This window comes from Chiloscyllium plagiosum, unplaced genomic scaffold (assembly GCF_037043375.1).
Source record: "Chiloscyllium plagiosum isolate Xiang-an unplaced genomic scaffold, Cpla_swu_hap1 HiC_scaffold_9, whole genome shotgun sequence".
NCBI classification, from domain to species: Eukaryota; Metazoa; Chordata; class Chondrichthyes; order Orectolobiformes; family Hemiscylliidae; genus Chiloscyllium; species Chiloscyllium plagiosum.
In genome coordinates this window covers 70,566,998-70,589,910 of record NW_028270147.1, presented here as the reverse complement: position 1 = coordinate 70,589,910, position 22,913 = coordinate 70,566,998, and the positions used below count along the sequence as shown (strand labels likewise).

The following is a 22,913-nucleotide window of genomic DNA, read 5'->3' as shown; positions in this document are numbered from 1 at the left end:
TAATTCACCTCTACATGGAGCTTATGGAGTATTAATTCCTTAGGTTATGGGCAATGACCTGCCTCGCTAGAACTCATCGCATTTTTTATGCAGACCCTCTACTTGTGGTGGTTAATCAATGAAAGAAATATTACCGTCATTTGGGCGAAATTAAGTTCAGTTTTGTTGAAGAACACTTCTGGATATAATAAAATGAAACAGAATGCTGGGATTGATCTGCAGAACTGTCTGTTCCCTTCGGGGACAAGCTATATATACAATGAGTCATGGGTGTAGTTTGGCGTTCAATGATAAGTGATGTTCCTTTCCAGTCGGGCATCCTGTGTTTATTATAGATTAGATCCTTGCACCTCAAGGACATCCAAGATTCTATAATACAGTATATGTTCTTTTATCTTTCTTTTGACATGGGCACTATCTCCTTTTAATTTTGAGTCTGATAGGCCATATCCTTGATGTTGTCTAATAAAAATGCTCTTGCGCTCAAACTGCCTTTTAATTGGATCATGATTAGATTAGCTTCCCTACAGTGTGGAAACAGGCCCTTCGGCCCAACAAGTCCATACCGACCCTCCGAAGACCAACCCACCGAGACCCATTCCCCTACAATTACCCCTGACTAATGCACCTAACACTCCGGGCAATTTAGCATGGCCAATTCACCTAACCTGCACATCTTTGGACGGTGGGAGGAAACCGTCATAGTTCATGACATTTTAATTGGAGAAAAGTATAGCCATGAAGTGTTGTTTTGTGCAACTTGGATGATTGGAAAGAAATCTGCCATTTCACCCTTCCTCACTTGGTTGTCGTGGTTAGATATTTGTACCTGGGTGCTGGCAATTGTCTGATACCTTGCATAAATGGCCTTTCTTAAATGGGTCTTGTCATTAATAGCAGATAGGCTGCTTAGAGTATCATTCCCAACTTGATCCTGTGCTGATCAGTTTGTCATACTCTCCAACAGACATTGCTGACACGCAAACTCTGGTTTATCTGATTTTATATTTTAAGCTGAAAGCCAGAAATATTAAAGTTCATTGTAGACCCCAGCTCAACCTTCACTGAGGCAACTATTTCAAGACTGCGTGCAGACTGATACTGGTCTTTATGGTTTACTATAACTAATAACTTGCCTGACCATCCACGTATTACTTTGAAGCTTCTTCAGTGTCATTCATTTCCTCTTTAATTCAATAAATTTTCCTTTAATTTAGTCCAAACATTTATTTAATAAAATTGACGGCTTGGTATAAGAGAAATTAGTAGCAGGACTTTAAAATTCTGAGTCTCAGCACTGTACACCACTCCACTACTTAGCTGAGTGCACTTTCAGAATCTGTGGTTGTTCCTCATAGTGTTTGCAAAGATTTGTGATTCAGTTTGGTGCAGTGTCACGGTTCTGCCTTGGAGTTTGGCTGGTGACTGAAAGCTGGAAACAATATTGTCTATTGTAAATGTAACTGATGTTTTGCTGGACACCCAGTGTATGATTATGTCTTCCTTGGTGACATTTGTCTTTTGTTAATGACTGTACATATGAAGTATTGATTATGGCAGTTGCCGTTGTACAAACACTTGTGAGGTTACTATTTCAGCAAATTTTATAGTCCAGTGTCTAAAGTGCTGTTTTAAAATATAAATCCAGAATGTTGCTGAAACAACAAGAGGGCAGGAGTGGGGAAGACAGGAGAGGCTGGGTGGTGAATTGGGTTTATATATCGGCTTTTATACATGGTTTAAATCCAGGTCAGACTGATGAAATGATAGTCACTCTACATGTGGATTCTACAAAAAGCAACTTTGGAAAATAAACAATCCAATTGCTGATAATGTCACACTACAAATTGCATGTAGGCTTTTTAACATGATAGTACAGGCATGTGTAAAATCCTGGCAATGCGCTTTGCAGTGCATAAATATGAAAATCTGTAATGGATTTTAATTCCCAGTTACCAATCATCTACAAGCAAATATTCTGGGGTTCCTCATTTAACTATTTCAGCTTGCTGGTGAGTAGCTTTCTTTTTTTTATTTGCCTTAAGACCAAAATGAAAACTGTGAACATCCAGTGGTTTAACCACAAGCTCCTGTTCAAATTGTGAGATCTGAGAAGCCTTGGATTTTGGGTCGAGGAGTGCACCATAATGTAAACGATGCTACAAATGGAACACACACAGCCTAGTGCTCTGTTTTCCAGCTGTGCACTTAGTTTGTTTTTACAATAACAGTAACAATCAATACTCAATTTGCGTCATCTGATTCTAATGTTGGAGACCCTTGTGGATTACAAAGAGGCACCTAAAGCAGTTGCTGTGATCACCTGACCACAGTGAAGCAAGCTCCTGAAACCATCACTGAAGAAGGATCCGTCTGAGCTGAAAATGACATAGTTATAAAGGGCAGTGAAATTCAGTTGATTAAGATTTATTTTTGGAAGTTAAATGTTGAGGTGAAATGTTGTATGTGGAGTATTCAGTTAAATTAGGCATGGCCTAATTTAACTCCCAAAATAACCATGTCTTTGCTCCAATGCTTGAAACAAATATATGCTGAAAAACTTTAGACTAGGCTGTTATAGTGGCTTCTGTGTTTCTCAGTCTGAATAAGGTCTGTTTTTTGATAGGTCATGTGAAAACTTCTGCTTTTAAAGTTTATGATATATTCAACGCTGAAGAGTGGCAATTTTACACAAAATCTGGAGGGTGATGAAAAGGTTGGTGTTTGTACAATAAAGGGTCTCTGTTCCTATGATAAGTGCCCTACCATTAAAATATGATTCTTCTTTCACTGGAGTAAGAATAGATTATAAAGGAACGTGATGCAAGTGTTTAAAAAATTGGAATTGTAAGTATTTAAAGGCTATTTACCTTGGGTTGGAAGATTCTGACTGAGAAAAGAGGTACAAAGTTAAACAGCCTCTATTTAGAAATGAAAGACTTCTCCAGCAGTCCTGTTACAATGGAATAGTAGTTATGTTGCACTGAGTTTAAAAACTTAGGAAAGTTTGGAAGTGTCCGACTTGGAACTGAGCTGAAGGTTTTACCTATAAACAAAGGTGATGAAAGCTATTGTGTTTCTGAAATCATTGTGATGTTTTCCAGAGGCAGCAATCAGAGGGGGGTGGGAAAGAGAGATATATTTCAGCAGCACATCTGAATGTTATAGTTTGGTTGAGATTGTTGAGAGAGAGAGAGAGAATGAGCAGATTAATGAATCTCATTTCTCCTTCCCACAACAGTCCTGCATTGTGATGGGGTGGAAAAGCGTGAACTTTCAAAAAGTGAAAATGGGTATAAATTATTTAAGTTCATTGTGATGCAAGTCTTGGGATTTAGACATTTCTAGGTATAATTTTTAACTCTGCTCATCCTGTTGGATTCAGGTGGGGTAGATAGTTAAAATTAGGGCAGCATTCCCCTCTCTGATCCTCCTGACTTTCGTGGGTTGCATGAAAGTCTTAAAGGAGTAGGCTAGGTAGATGCAGGACGTATGTTTCTCCCGCTTGGAGTGTCTAAAAACAGTAAGGACTGTTTCTGAATAAGGGACAAACTGAGATGAAGCAGAATTGATTCACTGACTGTGTAGAGAACTTTTGTAACTCTCCACTCCACAGGGCTGTTGGAGCTTGGGTTACTGAGTATGTTTATGGTAGAGATGAATAGGATTTAAGGTGCTGATGACATCCATGAATGAATTACAAATAAACAGGGAAAAATTGTGTCAAGGTAGATGATCTAGAATGGCAAAGCAGGCAACTGAATGGCCTATTCCTACTCATTTCTTTTTTAAATCAACCTGTTCAGATACATTATTACACACCACTGGAGCAGCTGGAATTGAGTTGGGACATTACCTCTGCACCATAAGAGCCCTTTCTGCTTTGATGTTAACTTGCTGTTTTTAGATGGTCATACAGACACTTGATAGAATAAAAACAGAATCCTTCTTATAAGTGTGAGAAGGAACTACTGTGATCATTCTGAGATACAATGGGAATTTTAACCTCAGGCCTGCATGAGGAACATGAGGTAACATAAGAAATGAGTGTTGTCTTCACTAGTTAGCCAATGCAGCACCATTTAAATCTGGAGTTGGAAAAGCCCAGAGAGATTAGTAACTTCACATTGGTGAGCCAGGAATAGCTTGGTGCACCTTCAGGGTTTTGGAAGGAAGCCTTGGGGTATGGTGCAAGGAGTGGTTGCAGATCGTAGGGTCATGGGGTTGGGGACATCTTACTGTGGGCTTTGTCCAAGCAGGCTGGGTGGGAGAAGCCCTTACCTGGTCAGTCTGAGCCTCTCTTTAGTTCACCCATGAAGCCCAGTCAGATGAAGTTGAATTTCAAATAGCCAAATACAAATAGCCCTGTTATAACATTTGAAGTTCTAATATACTTCCATTCTCAAAACCCTTGCCTTTATTAGAACCAGAAGCAGGCAGGTTGGGTTTAGATTATTAACACTTTAAACCCCCATCTAACCAAAACCTGTCATTTAAATAAAAGTATCTGCCTTTGTCTATTTTGGTGCATTTAAAAGCGTCCTATTAATTTAAAAGATGTTTCAAAATACCTGGCTTTGATTGTTGAGCTCCCTCTGCATAAATAGTAACATAGGAGCAGGGATGGGCCATTCAGTCCCTTTTTAGTTATGGGTGTACAAGGCGGTGTTATTGTGAGCTGGGAGGTGAGGCTTACAAAGGGCAAACCTCCTAATTTCTACAATAAAAAGACATTAAGTTGATTTCTGAATCTTTGTTTACATTTTTTGCCAGCCCCACCCCATGCAAGGATGCTGGTAAAAAGCATGAGCACCAACAAATGGGCTAACGTAAATTATAGCTGGGGAAACATAACCACTATCTTAGTAGCTAAGTCCACCATACACTGTGTTGCATTGAATCACAGGCTTGGAAAGTTTCATGTTCAAACAATGGTCAATGCTGTGATAACCTCCAACTCAGTTGAAGGGTTAGGAGATGAGAAAAACAGCAAGAATCTCTCCCTCTGATCATTGTTGGGAATAGGCTGGCTGGAAAATATGCTTGTTTACATGTAAAGTGACAATGTAACCCAGCCCATACAAGCTGCAGTAGCTTCCTCTTAAAGAATGACTGCTGGGGAAGGGAAAAGGAAAGCAATATAAAATTGCATCCTATTAACTGGGATACATTTAGTTTGATGGAGTCTCTCTGAGATGGAAGTGATTCATAAATTATACAAACATTTTGACAGCAGACTTTTGTATAAGCGACCCTTGTGGTTAGTTGAAAATGATGTCATGGTCTACCAGAGGCAGCTGTAGCTGTTCACAAAGAACAGTGAACATCTCTTTTTTTTTCTCTCGTGTTATTTATTTGCTATGAACTCAGGAAGCTGCAGACAAAAGGCAGAATTCTTCCAATGCTTGCTTGTATAGTCAGCCCACAATTGGGAACTGAAGGAATTATATTTTCTTTCCCTTGCACTGTATTTGGAGGATGACCCGTTATTTCCAGTTGTTTCAAAAATGTGACCGTCTCAATGTTTGTATACGTTATAACTCGGGCAGGAAGGTAAAATTAATCTCCAGAGTTGCAGTCTGATTTAAGGTTATGATTAGTTGTGTGCTTATCTTTCCTCCTCAATGCAATTTATCATTTTGAGATGTGATTTGAAATACCAGGAAGAATCAATATGTGGCCCTGTTCTCCTGACTTAATGTAATGTCTCAATTGCTACTTTTGCTTTAGGTCTTTTGAACCCTTCTTCTGTCTTTGTCACTTTTCTTTTCTGTTTCCTTTCTCACTCATTCTGTTTTTCATTTGCAGCCTTTATTGTTCTCATCTTTTTTTCTAAAGACTGCAAAGATGACTTCTTGACCCCTCATTGCCTTGTAAATGATATCATTGGTGTCAAGTTAGATTCTCACAATCCTGGTACTCGCACCTAGTCTAAGATTGAGCTATACATTGCAGGGGATGATGAATCTTTGTTGCCTATGACCATCCTGTAGAGAGGAAAATCCTAACCTGTGCAAAATGGCCCATGTTTTCTAGGATATTATTCCCAGTGTCTGTACTGAATCTATCCCATTTAGAATGGTAATATCACACAATATGATGGATAGTGTCCTCTGATTAAGTTGGGCCTTCCTTTCCAAAAGCATGTGTGCAATTATTATTACGACTAATGCTGTTGTGGAGAGATACGTTTGTGACCGATTTATTGGTGAGAGCGAAATCATCACTCTTGCAGGTTCACCACTTGCTGCAGGCTTCGTCTGACCAAAAGGTCCTTTGATGCTCTGCCAGTTTAGTTAGTAATGGCGCTACCATTCTGCATTGGATGATGGATAATGAAGCCTCCAATCCAGAATTCATTCAGTGCCCTTGCTACACTCTGACCTTCTTGCAAATACTGTTCAACATGGGGGAGCCCTGATCCATTAGCTGAGGGAAGGCAGTAGATGGGAATCAAGGGAGCAAGGAAATGTTCCAAACGATCATGATCTGGGATGTTGTTAGCAAGGTATGAGTAGGTGGCTATTACTATATCTGATTATTGCTTGGCTAGTTTGGGGGACAGCTTTTCCTAATATTGACAGAACTCCCCAGATGTTAGTGAGGAGGACTTTGTAGGGCAGTGTGTATCTTTGTCAATTTTGGTGCCTAGGTTTATATTGGGTCATCTGTCCAGTTTTACTCTTAATTTTTTTCTGTCACAATTTGGTACAAGTGAATAGTTTGCCAGGCCTGTAGGAGTTAATGATGACACATCCTGAGAGTCTAGAGTCTCATTCAGGCCTGACAAAGTAAGGCTGAAAGAATTCCTTTCCTGAATGTGTTAGTGATCAGATGGGTTTTAATGACAATAAATCTGTAGTTTCACGATCATTATTGATGAGATTATCTTTTAATCTTTACCTATCAATTATTTAAATTTGAATTCTCCCAATTACTTTGTGAGCTTTGAGCTCCTGCCTCTGGAGCATGAGGCTGTGATTCAGGATTACAAGTTGTATCATATTAACACTCTGCCTCCCAGAAAGAGCAAAACAAAGTCATAACAGTGAAGAAAAGTCAGAAGAAAAATTGAGAAATGGATTATCTATTCAAACACTAACCTTTCTTGTATCCTGTCCAGGTGCATGTTTAATTTTTAAACTACACCATGATTAATCCCCAGTAGTTTCTGTCTAATGGTGGGCAGTCTGGCCAAGGTATAAAACTGGTTTGGTTGTTTTCCATTGTTATGAACTCTGTTGCCGCTGCTAATCCTGGGTATGGCAGACATGCAAAGCAAAACCATCTCAAGGTTCCCTTTCCAAGTTGTATTCCAGTGATCCGTGCTGTAAATATGAGTGTATGTACATCAGGAGAGGACAGGAATAAGATTTAGTATTGTTTTGTGCCCAGTGGTTAAGTTCTCTGCCAATGTTCGTAGTTCAGGTTACAAAAACAAAAAGATAGTGCAAGACCCATTAACCAAGTGACTGTGTCAATGCAAAGGAGAGCTTCAGGGAATGTGCCTTGGAGAGCAGAGGGGAAAACATAAATCTCAGAAATGTGAGTTTGTTGCAATTTGGAAACAGTTTGACAAATGTTTCAATGTAGCTTCTGTTTAAATAAAATAAAGCGTTATTAGTATTTTAATAAGTGTGATGATACTGTGGCTTTAAGAGGTGTATTCTGTCCTTCTTTATTTAAGAAGAAAGGTTGAGACAGGGATGAGTAGTCTGCTCCAAGCTAATAGAGTAAACAGCAATGTGAGGCCTTGGGTTTTTTCTTAAGTTGGAACAATAGAAGCAGCCTGAATGGATGGGGTCCAGGATTTTAAATTTTAGCCTTTTGGAGTTGCTGAGGTCTTGAAACTGGGTATGGAAGCTCATTTTCCTCAAGTTCCAGCTAAAAGCTGGGGTTCTCTTCCTGCTGCTAGAATTGCATGTGAGACCATCCATTTTACTGAATTGGCCTTTGCCAAGAGTGTGCAGGGTGTTTATGGGATATTACTATATAGGAACAGTTAATAATAGTTAATATATCTATTATTTTACGAAGCATTTCAGTAGATTACAGTTAAGCCAATTCTTTTGTTTGTATTTTAACTGTAGTGTAAAAATATTCTATTTGCTTGACTTCCAGTAGTTTAACCAATTGAATTGCATCTGGACCACTTACCTTTTAAAATAAGAAAAAGTTAGACTTTAGACCATCCACTGAATATACCTTTTAGGGGTTTGGTCTGCTCCATAATGTAAGAATACAAAATAAAAATCTATTTCTGGACAACAATGTATTGAAATAGCAGAAAGTTAATGACAGCTAAATGAATTGTCAATTCATTTATTCCTCAAGTGCCAACTTTGTAAAACGTTCAGAAATAATAAGTTTCATGGTGAAAATGCAGAAGACAAAAATATTAGTTTTTTTTCAGTAAGTTTTTCCTCAAAATGTATATGAATGATATAATGTAAACATTTCCAGTACAGAGAAGGGAGGATTGTATGCTATCAAGGCAGTACACAAACTGTTTCCAAACAAAACAGTAGGACTGGAGATGTTCAACTTCTATTAGCTACAATTCTCATGTAAATATATTACTTTTTAACTTTTTGGCTTTTGTTCTGTTATTTTCTTGAACAAGTTAAGGTGGATAAGAATTCCACAGTTTAGAGACCTGAACATTACAGTTTGGGAGGTGGATTGAAGAAGCACGAGATTGTAGGAGGAATGAAAATCATTTCGTCTGGTTTTTCTTCTTAAGGCCTTATGTCTTTGCAGTAGGAGCAGGGTGGGTCAGTGCATGGAACAGCCATTTGATTTGTGTTAAAGGTGGTATTTTATTTGCATGTATAAAGTCTGGACCAGAGGACAATTGGTCATATATAGGAAATGAGAAAGATAATATTTATGGATTGGTATTACCATCCTGGTTTCTACAAATTGCTTCTGATGGTGCTGATGAATATTCATGTTGCAATCAATGTGATACCAACCTGGCTACTAAGTGGAATGCTTAGCACTGTTCAGTTTGCTGGACATGATTTTGAGAGAGAAAGTCTATGACCTGAAACACTATTGATCTTCCTTCCTACTTTGGTGCTGTCTGATTGGTAACTGTTTGCTTAGCTTTCACAAGTCATTTTACAAGGGTGTTTATGTCAAAAACAGGAACTGGTCACCAAATTTGAATATGGAAAGGACCTCTGCCTTAGTTTTGCAACTATCAGAAATGACTTGACATGATCATATGAACAATCACACTGAGATATCTCCCATTTACTTGTGATGAGAAGACATGGTAACATCATTGCTAAAGGGCTTATAATATAATTAGTGCCTTAAAAAGGCTTGAGACTGTGTGCATCTGAAGCAATGTGGAGCACCTAGATAAGGTCTGTAATAAAATCAGAAACCTGCTGAGTGCTCCATATGTTGAGTGAAACAGGTGATGCTTCAGCTGTATGATCTTTTAGCTTGGCTGTTTTGCTTAGATGTCTCAGGCCGAAAATGCTGGTCAGAATTGTACAGGGCCTCAAAGTGGCAAGGACGTTAGGTGGTGGGAAATCGGGTTGCAAGGCAGTGGGAGACATACTTTGTAGCTAATAAAGAGCCTCTACTAGCGGCAGAGGTGCCCTACTCAGCGTGAGACTGGGAAGGTACATTCTGGCTGCCATCTTGTGGGCTTGGGATGGGGAAGAGGTTCATTGACCATGCAGTTTGTGGCCCATGAGCACTCCTGATGTCTTAGTTGTCCCCTTGTGGACATGTCCTCGCTCTCAATCCATTGGCCCTCCCCACTTGCTCAGGGTCTGGCTGAATGGCTCCAGTGAGTCAGTTTCCACTGGAAGGGGCAGTTCCATCTTGCTCTCGCTGTATGTCTGCAGTGCCAACAGTGGCCACACCCCTGGAGCTCCCAGAACCAGCCAATGTGGGATTACCTTCAACTTTGGCTGACGGATGGGGCGCTTGTCACTCCTCAAACCCTGGGTTTTAACTTTGTTTCTCACTCCCTAGATGCTGCAGATCTACTGCATGTTACCACTATTTTCTATTTGTCTTTGTTAGGACTTCCATGTATCTGTGTTGTTATGACTTTATAAAGTAAAGCTGGGCTGTCATGTCACTAATGATAAAGGGCAAATGATTTCTGTGTGTAATTGCGGAGCTATACTCAGCACCATCCAGATATCATTTGAACCTTTTAATCTTAAAGAACCCAGGAAGATGGTCGCCTTTCTAATGTAAAGTCTGATGATTAATAACTTTTTGCACTTGCTTGAAATCTGGACCCAATTTTAATCCATTTAAAAACCTACTCATTTGGACAGAGTTAAAATCCAGTCCAATTTCTCTTTAGTTGCAGACTGTGCAAGATAATTGGTATTTCAGATTTCAAAGATTCCGTCTTTTAATCAATAGACTATTAATCTGAGGACTAATTGCATGGCACATCTCTTAATTAGTTTGAGCACATTTCATTAAAGTCAGAGATGAGGACATTTTTAAATGGATGATCTCATGGGATATGATCCTAATTTGACAGAGCCTTGAACAATATCAAACTTCCGAGTGTAGCTTGGGATGAGAAGTGACTGAAATCATTTTTCTAGGAATTTGACAAATTGACAATTTGTTGAAATCCAAAAGGCACAATTGATTTGAAATCTGTGATTTTACTCTTTTGAAGCAAGCAGAATCATTGAAATATTTCCACTCATTGCAAACTTTATATTTGGAAATAACTTACAGACATTTTCAGGATGGTTTGCAGCACGGACAGAGCAGGTGACATTCTGCAGATCCCCATTTCCAATGTCAGCTCTCTCGATAAGGTGCTGAGCACGATTAAAAGAATCCGCCTTCCCACCACACAGGAGACAATAAGTATTGCTCAAAAGTTTGCATATTGCATTCCCCAATGGTGACCAGTCCCAATGCTGCGTTGGTGCCAGTGATGGCAGGAAAAGAGTCTTCATTCATTTCTCCTATGGGTTTGTGACCTTTGGAGTATTAAGTACTACTGTATGAATATGTTTAAACCATATATATAAAGATGGAATGTGTTGACAGACATGCTGGGAAGACTGATAAGTGTGATTGAGTTCAAATAAAAAGAAAAGCCCTGTCAGGAATTTTTTTTATCCAAAGTATAGACTCTAACATGGGCATGATCATCTTTTCCTAACAATGTTTACTTTTTGTTATCATCCATTGAATGCAAAGAGAATATTCTGTGTATTAACTGTAGTGTTGATGAGATCCCTAATGCCTTCTGTATGTTAGCACGCTAGGGTTGAACTACTTGGTTCATGTAAGAAATCTGCTAGGATAAATGGTGCAATCTCATTCTTGTTAGGAGAGGTAAACCAAACTGGAAGACGATGTGCAGCAAACACAGGAAAGAATTATTTCTGTAAAACCTTTATATCTTACTTCAGAAGAAATAGCTCCTTGGGAATTATGTGGTTTTATTGTCTGAAACAGCAAGTTGGGATGTGCTTATTCAATTAAGCAAATCCAAATTTACCAGTGTTTGTCATCCAAAGGTAAATTTTGAAAATGAGGCATTTCACTCAGCAGTGGGCTAGTTGTACTCTATGCCAGAAAAAAAATCTACACAGAGTTAATTCTGCTGAAGTGCTTATTTTGTGAAATGCTGTTGAAGTGGGCCATATGGCTCACAGTGACAAGCAAATGGTATCAACTTGACAGCCATAAATCCTCTTCAAGGCAAGAGTGGCATTCACCTTTATTTCTGCAGATGGTACGGAGCCATTTTTATTTTAGCACCACTTAAACTGCAAGGCAGTTATGTGATTGAGATTTCAGGGTGCTAGTTACAATTTTTTATATTTTGTTACACTGGAAAAGTTCAGTTCAATTATACGTTTGGAGAGGAGGTGGTATAATTAAACTTCGTTTCAACTCTGAGCATATTGGGATCAGCACAGGCAAGTTTCCCTGAATCTTTGATTCAGTCAGTGTGAAGCCAATGTCTTTGCAATTGAGTTGCTGCTAATTTTACTTTCCAACTGATTTGGCCACATGGAATATTCACTACCCATTTGAATTTTGTTTCATTCTGTGCACTGAGTAAGCATACCTGGTGTACTAGCGTTGTGCAGTATCCATTTTTAACCCTTAGCTCAAGATCTATCAGTTGGCTAAATGCCTGTTCACAATTTGAAATCGTACCAGGCTGCTCATTAGTAAAATGGCGGACATTTAATATTACTCAATATTTCTGTTAATGTGAGAAAATCAAAATACCCCAGCTTCTTCATGATAAAGTAAAAAATGGTGTTTACAATTCAGATGCTGGATTGTCATTTGGTCAGAGTTGATTCCATATAGTCATCAACCTGTAATGTTCTCTATCCTGTTGCTCTGAGGTGGGTGACTATTGCACAAATATTTGAAGTAAATGTTTTCATAATTAATCACCACATTGGAGCTTAATAGTAATTTTGTTGGAGGAGGATAGCTACCAGGAAAGGTGTTGGTTCAAAATTTTGCCAAACCTTGATGAATGCTACAATACTACATACTGGATAAGTACATATTCAAATATGGTAAAATTGTGTGTGACTTGACTGTTAAAAAAACTCAGGTTGAGATAAGAGTTGTGAAATTTACAAACACATACCACCTTCAGTTTTCCGAACTCTTGATTTTGGTTTTGCTACTGTAAGAAATGTCAAGTGAAGGTTTCTGGTGTTGTCTCAATTGGTCCATACATGCAGCTGTTAATGGAGTAGGTTTTCTGCCCAACTCTAAGGAAAAGGGTAGACACCAGTGGGGAGGGAAACTGTATTGCGTTTATTTCCAATGTTCACTATTTACATCAACAATCTTGATGTTTGCTACAATTGATACTGGTGAACATCAGACTCTCATTTACAAGCCATGTAATAGATATTATTATGTTATTTATGGATGTTAGATAGGTACACCTAAGGCCCAAGCTTGACAAATCAGTCAATGTTTGAGGATGTCTGAAAAATGTCCAGCCTTAAATTGGGTCCTTTTTATTCATTTGTGGGACATGGGCTTTGCTGGTGGATAGGCATTTATTGTCCAGAGGCTCTTTGTATTTTTGCAGGTGTCCTGGAGGCTGCCTGAAACAGAATTTGGGTCGCTAATTATAAGATCAAAGATGCCTAAATTCTACTTAAGTTCTCCAGCAATTTCAATTGAATTGCTTACCTTTCCCAACACCTTAAGCAGTTACTTTGGTTTACATATACTCTGCTGGACTGCTTTGATTTGACGGGCTTTTTGGTGCAGGTTAGAAAATACCATTGCTATTTATTCCTGCAGTTTCAATGGAGTTAGTCAGAGTCATACAGGTCTGCAGCACAGAAAACAAAAAGACCATTTGGCCCGTTGGGTTTGCGCTGATCAAAACAAGTATCTAACTATTCTAATCCCATTTCCAGCACTTGGCTCATAGCCTTGTTTGTCTCTTCTAAGTGCACTTCTAAAATGTCATGAAAGTTTCTGCCTCAACCAGCCTTTATAGGCGGGATGTTCCAGGTTTCCACCAACCTCTGGGTGAAAACAAAATCCTCACTCGCCCTCCAGTCCTCACACCCCCTCCAAACCTCCCATCCCTGACCTTAAATCAATGCTCCCTGGTTATTGATTCCTCCATCAGAGGGAAAAGTTCCTTCCAGTCTACCATATCAATGCTCCTCATAATTTTATACATCTCAATAAGGTGGACCCTCAGTCTCCTCTGCTCTAAGTAAAACAACCTCAGTCTATCTTCTGAGTTGTTTGTTGACTTTTAAGGATTATTATTACAGCTAAAATAATGTTTGATTGAATTGCAAAAACTACTCCTATAGGAGTTGGGGGATGGGGTAAGTTCATATTTAAGTTGACAGTTTAAAGATACTGACAAACAATTAGCTGCTTTGATGTTTCTTTATATAAATTTATTTTTATGATAGTTTTAGTCATAGTCATAGAGATGTACAGCATGGAAACAGACCCTTCAGCCCAATCTGTCCATGCTGACTAGATATCCCAACCCAATCTAGTCCCACCTGCCACCACCCAGCCCACATCCCTCCAAACCCTTCCTATTCATATACCCATCCAAATGCCTCTTAAATGTTGCAATTGTACCAGCCTCCACCACTTCCTCTGGCAGCTCATTGCATACACATACCACCCTCTGTGTGAAAAAGTTGCCCGGTAGGTCTCTTTGATATCTTTCCCCTCTCACCCTAGACCTATGCCCTCTGGTTCTGGACTCCCACACCCCAGGGAAAAGACTTTGTCTATTTATCCTATCCATGCCCCTCATAATTTTGTAAATCTCTATAAGATCACTCCTCAGCCTCCGACGCTCCAGGGAAAACAGGCCCAGCCTGTTCAGCCTCTCCCTATAGCTCAAATCTTCAAACCCTGGCAACACCCTTGTAAATCTTTTCTGAAACCTTTCAAGTTTCACAACATCTCCCGATAGGAAGGAGACCAGAATTGTACCCAATGTCCTATATGGCCGCAACATGACCTCCCAACTCCTATACTCAATGCTCAGACCAATAAAGGGATGCATTTAAAACGCCTTCTTCATTATCACATCTACCTGCATCTCCACTTTCAAGGAACTATGAACCTCCTATGTTCACATCCAAATCATTTATATAAATGACAAAAAACAGTGAACCCACTACCAATTTTTTTGGCACACCACTGGTCACTGGCATCCAGTTTGAAAGGCAACCCTCCACCGCCCTCTGTCTTCTACCTTCAAGCCGGTTCTATATCAAAATGACTAGTTCTCCTTGCATTCCATGAGATCTAACCTTGCTGACCAGTCTCCTATGAGGAATCTTGTCAAATGCCTTACTGAAGTCCACAGAGATCATGTCTACCACTCTTAATGCTTGAGATTTTTCTTTCTTATTGAATCTAGCATTTTCAGTGTGCTGTGTTTGAAGTGGAAAGTTCATTATTATTTTGTTATTTTCATTTAAGAACTTGTGTTCTAAGGTGGAGTTAAAATAGATTTTAGTTTCAGTTCTGTGAAGATCTGACCTCTTCACAAACTATCAGAAATTCACTTAGAGTTCAAAAAGGCATTTAGAAGAAGTTAAATGACCAGAAGCTGCCTGGGAGATAATTTCTAAGATGTTTGCAGATGAGTTTTGTATCATTAGAGAGAGAGAGGGGGGTCAGAAGTATGTTCATAGAGGAGAAATTAGTTCGTACATTACAGTTCCAGCACACCTTCCTGTTTTTCTACTCCAGGCTTCAGCTAATGAAGTGACACGCTGTATTCCAAGATTTGGCGATGCCGCTAATGGACTGGGGTGTACAAAGTTAAAAATCATGCAACACCAGGTTATAGTCCAACAGGTTTAATTGGAAGCACACAAGCTTTCAGAGCACCGCTCCTTCATCAGCACCTGATGAAGGAGCGGCGCTCTGAAAGCTAGTATGCTTCCAATTAAACCTGTTGGACTATAACCTGGTGTTGTGATTTTTTTTTCTACACCGTATTCCAAAACCACCTTGTCCATTTCCTTCATCTGTCCTGCCACCTGCAGGAATCCGTGAATACTTAAGTAAAAGTCATTGGGTTCATTGCTGTTCACTACTGAATCCTGCAGAATCCCAATGAAAAGCCACCCTTTGACTGGTCCACCTGTCAATTCTTGGCTTCCTGTTATTGAGGTAAAAACAATGACTGCAGATGCTGGAAACCAGATTCTGGATTAGTGGTGCTGGAAGAGCACAGCAGTTCAGGCAGCATCCAAGGAGCTTCGAAATCGACGTTTCGGGCAAAAGTCCTTCAGCCAGTTTTGAAACAAACTTGTAATTTTTCCTTGGACTCCGTAAGCTTTACATTTTCTGGCTTTGTCAAAATTCATGTAAACTACATCAAATGCAATACCCTCACTGACCCTCCTTGTTACTTTCTTAAAGGAAATCTTGATCTAGTATCAAGATTTCTTAATCAATGTATTTGATTAACAATCCACACTGACTGTGTCTGCATGGGTTTATTTGGGTGCTCGGGGTTTCCTCCCAAAGTCCAAAGATGTGCAGGTTAGGTGGATTGGCCATGTTAAATTGCCCATAGTGTCCAGGGATGTGCAGGCTAGATGGATTAGCCGTGGGAACATGCAGGGGTTACAGGGATAGAATGGGGTCTGGTTTGGGTGCTCTCTGGAGGCTCAGTGTGGACCTGATGGACTGAATGGCCTGCTTCCACACTGTAGGGATTCTTTGATATTATGTTTCTATGATTGTTCTTTTCTGAATGATGATCTATACTCTCTCATGATTTACTTTCTGAATAATCTGTCTGTCACCAATGTTATTAATTAGGGTAGGTAGCCCTTTTGAATCAACATGCTTGCTGCTGAAGTCTAAGACTCTAAGTCTCGTGCAATTCCATCTTGCATGAGTCAACATATTTCATGAAGTATAATACATGGTTCTTTTATCTGTGTATATTTGTACTTATGTGCATTAAATTTAAACTGCCAATGTTATCACTACTCACTTATTTTGATCACATATCATTTTTGTATTTCACTACGGTTCCCATTTGGTGTTTAACCATTAAGTTCATGAATCCAGTTGGTTGATATAAATTGAAGCCTGAGGCAGCTTACTCATTCTTTCCAGCCATACCCTGCTCCTGGTACAACTCTAACCTGAATTCCCACAGCTTTGAGTTTAATAACAGTCAATAATCTGGAACTTAATTGAAAGCCCTTTGAGAACTGAAATCTCTCTATCATAGGATTTGTCACAGTCTACTTTTCCAATTGTAGAAGGTTGGCTTGCCAGAATCTTTCCCTTTAATGTATTTTGACTGCTTTTTGTAACTTTATAGATGAACCTTATATTTATTCAGGATTATTGATTGCATTATTTTACACTAAATTAGAGAAAGGCCAATGGGGTCTGGAATTGACACTTCCTTTTTGAATACTGCCCTCTTTCTGATTTTCTGCCATCTCTCCAGTATACATTAACTAACTCACTTGTGTGTTAGAATATGAGAAGTTGGAGGAGTCCTTATGTCTCCTCCAGCCCGCTCTAGCATTCAATAAGGTATGGCAGAACTTCAAAATCAACCCTGCTTTTGCATTCTGAAGAAGGCTCAGTGGACTCAAAAAGTTAACTTTGTTTCTCTTCACAGCAACCTTCTCTTTGTTCTACTTTCCCAATGTTTTCTCATTTTCCTCAATTTTCATTGATAATGATAAATTGCGCACTCTATTGAACAACATACTCATTAACTTAGCATCTATGTCCCTCTTGTTAGAGAATTCCAAGTATTCAGAACCCTCCTTATCTATGTCCTGAATGGCTGCCTGCTTACTCTGTGGCTACAACCCTGAGTTCTAGATTTTCCAACCAAGTTAAATAGCCCCTCGGCATCTTTCCTGTCAAGCCTCTGTGAATGTTCTACATTTAATGAGACGTCCTCTCCTTTATCTGAACTTCAAAGAATATAGGCTAATTCCACTCCCTCAGTCTCTCCTCACAGGAAGCCTTCTCATTCCAGGAATCAATCGGAGTCATTGTTGCACCGCTTCTAAGTCACCCTGTTTTACACTTAGAAAGTCCTTGACACTGATCCAGCTCCCTCAGACCCAGCTCTGAGTCAGGATGTCTGACACTGCTGTTTATATCGGTCAGCCAGGGCTCCCTGGATCAGTGCTGTTAATCTACAAAGTCCATCTGGCTGACCTCATTATGATCACTATACATTTCATTTGCATTCTTAATTGCTTCCTGAATCTGTATATTAATTTTATATGATTTGTACAAGGGTGCCAAACTTTCCTGAATTTGAATATCTATTCACTTGTCAGCTTCCTGTACAAACTACAGAAGTGCTGATTTCATACTTCCCATGTTATACCCCTGCCTGTTTCTTGCCCAATCACTCAACCAGTCTATATCCAGGTTATATTGACCTCTTATGGCTTACTTTCCAGCTTGGCTCTCTTTCAACAGGAAAGAAGAATATATTGCACTTAGTTTATTCATGAGAATCTAAATTGACTTTGAAATAATTTGTCTGATTAATTTCTATCTGGGCTTCTACATCATATCTCCATCCCATCAACACAACCTGGTTCCAAATCACTGATTCCTTAATCCTGGCTCACAACCTCATGTGCAGCAAGTTATGGAATGCCTTTTGAAAGTCCAAATATAATCCAGCTACTAATTCACATTGCAGCTATTAATTCTCTTTCGTTAAGCCACGTGACTAAAATGAATGCAACATCAATCTTGTCCTGAAATCATTCTTCTGTTGTCATTACTTTTCCACCATTAGTCATAACTATTACTTTTTTTTCCCCTCAATGTCTGTGCTTGAACTGTAAGTTTCTCTTGACAACTAGGCTTTCAAGGATTAACTGACTTAATTTAGAGACGACAAGAGAGTGAGAGCTGCAGATGCTAGAGATCAGAATCGAGGAGAATCGATGTTGTGGGCATAAGCCCTTCATCAGGAATTTCTGATGAAGGGCTTATACCAGAACGGCTATTCTCCTGCTCCTCAGATACTGCCTGACCTGCTGTGCTTTTCCAGCACCACACTCTCGACTCTGAATTTGGAGATGAACCACAGAAACTAATGAGATTTGTCTAAACAATTGTCCTCTTCTAAATAGAGGCACCATGCTCAAATCTAGCTACCTGAAAATTACTAATGTCTGATAATTGGGCACTTGTTTAAACTACCATGTGATTAAAACAGTAAAAGAACTTGCTGTTTGTTTGATTAAGTGTTTGACTGGGTGTGGTAATGTACCATCTAGTTCTTGGCCTGTGTGTTCTCCTCTCCTCATAGTCCAGGTGGCCCTTGATCTATCCAACCTGGCTTGGCCTATTTCCTCTGATACAACCTGACGGGATTTGAAGTCTTGTATGGCTGAATCCCAAGGTTGTTGGCTTTGAGATACTGTCACAGTAGTTACAATATCATGCAAAGTACTCTTGACACAGTTTCCTACAATCAAGTAGCATTAAAATATGAAGTGCTTCTTTGGTTGAACATTGCTTCTGTGGTGGTTCAGCATTTTTTAATGCAAAGTGGTAGGGGTGGGATTGTGCTGGGAGGTGGGCAAGGAATGCTAATTTTGGCATCATCATAGAAGGCGAGGGAGGCAAAATCAGTGGAATTACTTTCTCTGTTTACACTTAAACAAGCTTTTGTGTGGGTTGTATGGTATGTTGGGTAAGGGCAGGATGAGGCTGCTTATGCAGTCAAGAGTGAAATGTCCATTAATACTTCCTGTCAAAGCTCAGAAAAACAATGGCGGCTGCAGAAAAATAAACATTAAAATGCCTGTGAAACTTTTGAGTCAAACTCTTCAAAGAGAGGAATTTCTTTTTAGGAAGAGCTAGACCACAAAATACCCTCTCAGTCGGCAAGTAATCTATTCCATATTATATTTCACTGTTCTGTTGGCAAGCATCCAACATGCCAACATGTGGTTCGGTATATTTTATCCAATCTGTGACATTGAGTTATAATGTTGACTGTTGAATTGTGAAGGTTTACTATGAAGAACAAATATGCAGCATATCCTGTGAAATAAGGAACCAAACATCAGCCTTGCCTGTTTTTATTTTCTATTTTCAGTGCCAACCTCTTTGATCAGCCTTGAGGGATTGTTTTTGCAGTGAATTTGTTTAACTGTTAATGTAACATGTAGCTAACAACTTGGATGTTCTTGTAAAATGGGCTGTTCAGGAGATTGCAAGACAATAAATGCACACCAAGCTATGGATCTATAAAAATCAGAAATCCCGCACTCCAGAATGTAGCCTTATTGCAGAATACATTTGAATATTGTTTTCTTTCTTGGTGCTTTGTGAGGATGATCTGAGGAGCTTTATCAATTTGAAGATCCTTTTTTTTATTTTACTTACATGTGAATGTAGGGCAGAAATAACTCTACCATCTGCTCCAGAGCTGTGATTGGCCAGGAATCATCCCATGAGAAATGTGATTTTTAAGTTTTGATCTCTGGTTAAATTCTGCCTGTTGAATAGATCCAGAAGCAGGACTGAAAAGTGTAGCTTGAGTATTGCTGATACAACTGACCCTGGAATCAGTCAAAAACATGTTAACACTGAACAGGATGTACTGGAGTGCAATTCATTATTGGTGAATTTGATCTAACCACGTCATGCAACACAGAGAGAGATTAATTTATAATTATCTGCTGTAGATAACTTATTTACTCTTCTGAAGGTCACAAATAGATTTGTTAAATTCATGCCTAAGATCAGTGTTTTTACACCAGAAATGTCACTTTTTCTTCTCTAAACATTATGTTGAAGTTCAATTACTTTTGGTAGTCTTGAAAAATTAAGTATAAAATGGTAATTTGACTTAAAACAATCATTTTCCTGAGAGTGAGTTGAATGATTTGCTATTTAATGTAAGTGGGAGTATAAAAATATAACACACCCATGGGTTACATCATAAAAGCTGACAATCAATAAGTGTAATTGAAACACACCTTTGAATAAACGTTTCAGTTTGGTAATAGAAAGCAACCGTTCCTATGGAGATGACTGTTTCCTTTACGTACAAATAAAATTGTGCAAATGCCTTGAAGATTAAAAAGTCTGATGTTAAACAGAAACGATTATTTTGTTAAGAATTCTTTCACACTTCTCAATTAGAATTATTAAGTAGAATGAGTGCCATCTTTGAATTGGTGCATTCAGTGCTGACTGCTGTCATTCAGAGGAACCCCGCTGTTATTAGATTTCTGAGTGGACCTCTCCCCAATTTTAAACTTAATGTTGATTTTGCTCTTTGCGCACCTTCTCTGCAGCTGTAACATTGTATTCTTCACTCTATTCTGTTACCATAATGAGCTTTGTATGGTATGTTCTGCCTGTACTGCACGCAAAACAAAACTTTTCACTATACCTCAGTACAACTGACAGTAATAAATCAAATCAATGCAACAGAGGAAGGTAGGTAAAGATGAGATACTGAGATTGCAGTGATCAGGTGATTGATATAAATCAGAAATATGTGTGGGTAGAATAGAAGCCTGTAAATTAAGCAAAAATTCCGTCACTGAATTACAACACCTGTACCTGTGTAATATTTGAATGTGTGGCAATATTAATTGTGGACAAGTTTGAACTCTCCCACGATGCAGGTCCCTCCCAGTAAATTAGAGACAGCTTCTTGTCTTAACACAAGGAAAGATCTGGCACCAGCTTACCTGTCAGTGGTTCAGGATTTATGAGGGAAATGCTTCCAAACCAGGTGAACCTGTTTACAATGCTGTCTCCTTCTATATTCTCTAGTCTGTACATTTTTGACTGTTGCTTTGGGCAAGAATCCTTTATCACAGCATCACAGTTCAAAATATTGCCAAATATCATCACAGAAGGAGGCCATTTGGCCCATTGTGTCTGCTCTGACTATCTGAAAGTGCATTTCACTTGATGTCTTCTCTCCATAACCATGTACATTTTCTGAAAAGTATAATGCCCTCCTTAATGCTTCAATTGAACTTGCATCCACCACACTCTCAGGCAAAGCATTCTAGATCTTAACCTTTCACCTTACACAAAAGTGTTTCATCTCTAATCCTTTTGGTTCTTTTGCCATTTATTTTAAATCTCTGCTGCTTTGTTCTTCATGAGTGGGAGCAGTTTCTCCGTCTCCATTCCACCAGACCTCCTCCTTCATTTTGGATTTGCTTTATCAAATCTCCTCTCAAACTTCTATTCTCTAATTAATATAAAAGCAACTTCTCCAATCTACCCTCATAGCTGAAGTATCTCATTTCTTTTCGTGAATCCCATTCTTGTGATTTGTTTTTTCTGTACCCTGTCTAATGTCTTCATATTCTTCCGAAAGTGTGGCACACAGAAACTGGATACAGTACACCTGCCAAGACTGAATTTGTGTCTTCTACAAGAACAAGGAAGTAGCATCGAACTTGTACTCTCTGCCTCCATTAATGAAGTTAACAATCACACAACACCAGATTATAATCCAACAGGCTACTGACACCAGCAACTGCCGGCTCAAAGTGGATTGAGCGTATTGACGCAGTAGTACTTTCAAATAAGCCTATTGGACCATAACTGTGCTGTGTGATTCGTAACTTTGTCCACCCTAGTCCAACTCCATCCCTATTAGTGGAGTGTAGGGAACCATATGCTTTATTAATCTTCTCTTAGCCTGTCCTGTCATCTTTAATTCTATACATATGCACTAAGGTCCCTCTGCTCCTGCACCCCTGTAAGAATTGTACTGTCTATTCGTATCTCCATGTTTTCCACTTGAATCACTGCATTTCTCTGCATGGAGCTTCATTTGCATGTTTCACTATGGTGGCTCAGTGGTTAGCACTGCTGCCTCACAGTGCCAGGAACCCGAGTTCAATTCCCACCTTGGGCGACTGTCTGTGTGGAGTTTGCACATTCTCCCTGTGTCTGCATGGGTTTCCTCCGGGTGCTCTTGTTTCCTCCCACAGTCCAAAGATGTGCAGGTCAGGTGAATTGGCCATGCTAAATTGCCCAGTGTTAGGTGCACTAGTTAGGGGAATGGGTCTGGGTGGGTTACTCTTCGGAGGGTCGGTTTGAACTTGTTGGGCCAAAGGGCCTGTTTCCACACTGTAGGGAATCTAATCTAATCTAATCATCTTGTCTCTTCTTTGAGATTCTACACTATCCTCCTCACTGTTCAAAATATTGCCAAATATCATCTGCAAACTTTAAAATTGTGCCATGTTACATCAAAATCTGTCACAAATTTATATCAGGAAAAACAAGGATCACAATACTAACCCCGTGAATTTCACTGCACACCTTTCTGCAGCCCAAGAAACATTCATTAACCTGTTTCCTGTCACTCAGCCAATTTTGCAACTGTGTAACTACTGTCCCTTTTATTC

The 22,913-nt window shown here is 39.2% G+C and overlaps 1 protein-coding gene across 6 annotated transcripts in view; it reads left to right on the top strand.

Moving 5' to 3' along the window:
* Positions 1-22,913, top strand: part of lrp8 (low density lipoprotein receptor-related protein 8, apolipoprotein e receptor) — a 114,935-nt gene that overhangs the window by 25,818 nt on the left and 66,204 nt on the right. The window contains exon 1 of one of the 6 annotated variants that reach the window (XM_043699612.2): positions 2,698-2,716. The exons of the other annotated variants lie outside the window; for them this stretch is intronic. The gene's annotated coding sequence lies outside the window, so the exon portion shown is untranslated. Of the gene's footprint in view, positions 1-2,697; positions 2,717-22,913 lie in introns of those variants that run through there. 6 annotated transcript variants of the gene reach the window in all.